The following is a 4,279-nucleotide window of genomic DNA, read 5'->3' on the forward strand; positions in this document are numbered from 1 at the left end:
GGGCACCAATTTACTCAGGGCTGCTGTGAGGATGTGTTGTGTTTTTCACTAAAGTCAGTTCTGCTGGGAGCTTTGCTCAGAGTCTCTGTACATGACGCAGTCAGACTATTTCGTGAGAGGAGAGCTTCATCATTCTCCACCAATCAAATCACATTTCTCTCGAGATGTCCATATATGCCCAAAGTCAGATTCACATAGGACACGTTCCCCACCTCATTGGCCTCTTTGGACTGCTCACGAAACTGTGCACCACTCCATCGTCCAGTAACTTTTATGAAAACATATGAATTCCCTCCCACTGCGCTGCACGACTTGGCAATGGGCTGGACTAGACACTGCAGCCTACAGAGGCTACACCCACCAGCACTTCCCCCTTCAGCGGCGATGGGTCTGTTGAAGGCGAGCCTCTGCGTTTCACGTCTGCCCTTCTGCCTGAGAGAAACGAGCTGGCTGTGATCTCAATCCCTCCTCTCTCTCCCGAGAGGAAACCCTCCCTTTGCACCGGTTAAAGGATTCTGATCTGCGAGCTCTGATGCTCTCGCGCTCATCTCTGAACTTTTTTTTTTTTTTTTTTCTTAAAGTTTCGACATCGAAAACCAACGGCATGACAAGACTGCCTTGTTTTCCACGAAAAGCATTATTACGCTTCGGTGTGGTGACGGAGAAGGACTTTTAAAGCCTCGAACGCGTAAAGCGCGATTGATTTTTTTTTTTAAGAAAATGATGTGACAGTGTGTTTTTGTTCGTGATACGAAGAGGATAGTGCAGAGAACGGAGACAGGGGGTGGGTAAGTTCTCTTGTCTCCGTTCTCTGTCTCGGCCCCGACTCAAGAGATCGCTACCAGATGTCCCAGAAAACACCAAGAACCTAAAAAGACTTTCTGGACGCCGACGGCGAATTTAATAATGTGACTGTTTTTTCTTCTTTCTTTTTTTTTGAGAAGTTTTTTTTTTTTTTTTCATCTCTGAAATTTTTTTTATAACATCGACTTCTGAAACCAACCTCACGACAAAACTGCCGTGTTATCCACGAAAAGCATTATTGCGCATCGGTGTGGTGGCGGAGAAGGACTTTTAAAACCTCCAACGCGTAAAGCGCACGGAGGGAATTGGTAGCTGTCCACAGGAGAGCTCTGGCTTATGACTTGAATGCTCAGCTTCAGCACAGCACTACATGTGATGGTGGGGGGTTTTGTTCAGAACTACATGCAGAGAACGGAGACAGGAGGTGGGTAAGTTCTTCTTGTCTCCGTTCTCTGTCTCGGCCCCGACTCAAGAGATCGCTACCAGATGTCCCAGAAAACAGAAAACACCCTAAAAGACTTTCTGGAGGCGAAGAAAATAATGTGACTGATTTTTGGTTTTTTTTTTGGTTTTTTTTGTGAAGTGACTTGAATGCTCAGCTTCGGCACAACACTACATGTGATGGTGGGGGGTTTTGTTCAGACCTACATGCAGAGAACGGAGACAGGAGGTTGGTAAGTTCTTCCTGTCTCCGTTCTCTGTCTAAAAAGAAAAATCCCCAACGCGATAAAATGCCTCAATGGAGGCGAAGAAAATAATGTGACAGTGTGTTTTTGTTCGTGATACGAAGAGGATACGAGCTGCTATGTTAGACAACAGACACTTCTGACTTGTCAGAAATTCCTCCGACATACCGATGGCCGTCCGGGAGCAGAGCGAGTTGAAGTGTGTTAAAGTTCACGTTACAGCGCTCGGTGCACCGTCCTGACCAAGATCCACATGATGGTGGTCTCAGTGTGGTTTGACAACCAAATTCACGAGGCCGAAAACCAGAGTGGACATTCTCTGTCAACATCTCGGCCAAGTTGGCTGCAAGAACTGTTTTAAGGTTTTAATAAAGTTTAACTGTTTTGTTGTACTGTTTTTATTAACAATCCTGTTAGTAGCCCCCATTTTTACTGAATGAATCTGTAATCTGACTACATCTTTTCACTGTAACTTTATAATACAGAAACTTTTCCCGCAGTTCTCTCCAAACCTGTGTATGTCATATTATTAATACTGACTCATCAATGTGTAAACAGAATTATATTCTTATAGATGCTATCGGTGGAGCTGTTTTTGATAACCCTGGTATAAGCCAGTGGTTCCCCACACGGGGTTCCACTGCTCAGGGGGGAGGAAAAGGCTCTCATATAAAAAGGGCCACAACAACACACTGTATTTTTTGCATACTTGATATTGGTGAAACAGTAGAACCCTAAAACGTATCAAATAAAACGATGGTAGAGGATCAGAGAGGACTTTATTTTAGAGCACACTACTAAGATGTAATGAGCAGTACTTTTTGTCAAATTATACAAAAATAGGGATAAGATTGTCTATAAAAGACTGTGCACATACACTATCATATGTGATATAACAGAGATGTAATAAAAAATTATTTGTATCAAACTAGGGAAAACATGATGGTCCTTATTAGATAGTAAACAAAGACAAATTATAAGATGAGTTCATTAATAACATTAAAAATCTATAATTTGTATCAAATTAGGAGAAACCTAGAAAGGTGTTCTTTATTAGAAAATAATAAAACCTGTTTTATCCTGATATTTTTAAACTAAATAGCAACCACCTGAACTTTATATTAATGAGACGAAAACTAGATATAATATAGATATTTAGGCTATATCCTCATCATAACCAGACATCTAAATATGTAAATCACACTATAATGTTATTTTCTTATAGGCTGTAATTTGACAAATGTAGTGTGATTTCCAGCAACAGTGGCTACAGGATCAACCAGCTGTCCTCCTCAGTGTGTGACCACATTCCAGACAGCTCAGCTGCACTCACGCTGCTTTGGCTGCAGTGTGCAGTGACTGTGAGCCCAGGCTGATATCTGTGGGGCGCGTTGTAAAGTTGTGAATGCTAAAATAAGCTTTCGCCACAGTTAGCAACAAACCATGTAAAAAAGAAAAACATCTCTCAATTTTGTTACTTTAGCCCAGATTTACAGCAATATTTGTGAAAATTGTGAAAATAACTTATCTTGTAAAAATATAATGTCAATGTTAAACCTGAATAAAAAAAAAATCTAAATCTTAATGTGACATTTAAATCTAAATGTTAAATCTAAATGTCACGGGCGAAACTAAATATTTAGCGTTATGCAAACTCACTCTCTATCACCGAAAGTACCTAAATAAAAGCTCATTGACGCGAACAAGCCTGTCCGCGGTCTTCTCCGGGTAGTCAGGCGGAGTGATTGTGCTGCACTACGTCTCCTCGCCTGCTCTCGTGTTGCCTGCCAGCATGTCCAGCGACTCAGCTGTAAACATTGGTAGGGCCGTTTGGAGGCAGTACAGAGTTTCAGCAATGCGTCTGCAAGACAGCGACAGTCGCCCTTCACACAGAGTCGATGCATGAACTCAGCGGCGGTTCGCCAATTCTTCCACTGCTTGTTCACACAGAGCCAAGCAGCTTGATGTTAACAGCATTCCATGCAATTATAAACAGTCAGTGAGTACATGTTTAGATTGACGGGAAACACCTTGAAAGAAAAACACATTTTTAATGAACATTTAGATTTAGATTTTTATTTAGATTTAACATTGACATTATATTTCACAAGAGAAGTAAATATCACAAAGTTCAGAAATATTGCTGTAGATCTGGTCAAAAGTAACACACAGTTTGCATATGTTTTTTTAATGGTTGCTAAATGTGGCGGAATTTATTTTAGCATGCACAATAGAGATGTAATGAACCATCAGTGTAATGAACCATCAGTGTGTTTGTGTCAGATTAGGAAAAAAGATAATATGGTCTTTATTAGATAGCGAACAAAGACAGTTTAGCTGAGTTCACTAGAAAACAGTCATATCTATCATTTCTCTCAGTCTCCATCATCTCATGTGCAGGTTGATCTGCAATAACATGTAATGTTTTTGTAGCTAAATCCAGGAGGACAGCAGAAATAACACTGTGTCCTCTGTGCCAGTGACAGATATACTTTCCAGACAATAAAGCTAGTATCATCACCACTCCTGATACGACTTGCAATACTCTTACTGTAAAATTCCTTTTAATGATACAGGGTAAATGTTCATCACAACAGTCATTTTCCTGTAACATTGAGGAGAGATAATAAATATAATAACATTTCCATAAGTACTTCAGGAATCAATACTTCCAAGGCCACTTGCTAATTGCACTGTGTGCTGTTGGAAAACAGCCGCATAGTTAAAGAAACATCAGTTCTGCTGGGATCTTTGTTCAGAATCAAACCGTGGAAGCTTTCTGCGGCTCG

General features: G+C 40.7%; 1 long non-coding RNA gene across 1 annotated transcript; it reads left to right on the forward strand.

The window, feature by feature from the left end:
* The first annotated feature begins 317 nt into the window (after positions 1 to 317).
* Positions 318 to 2,001, forward strand: LOC115582459 (uncharacterized). The gene is made up of 2 exons (XR_003984177.1): positions 318 to 784; positions 1,229 to 2,001. It is a non-coding gene; the product is annotated as an uncharacterized LOC115582459 (long non-coding RNA).
* Positions 2,002 to 4,279: the final 2,278 nt, after the last annotated feature.

Source organism: Sparus aurata, chromosome 5, assembly GCF_900880675.1.
Source record: "Sparus aurata chromosome 5, fSpaAur1.1, whole genome shotgun sequence".
Taxonomy (NCBI): Eukaryota; Metazoa; Chordata; class Actinopteri; order Spariformes; family Sparidae; genus Sparus; species Sparus aurata.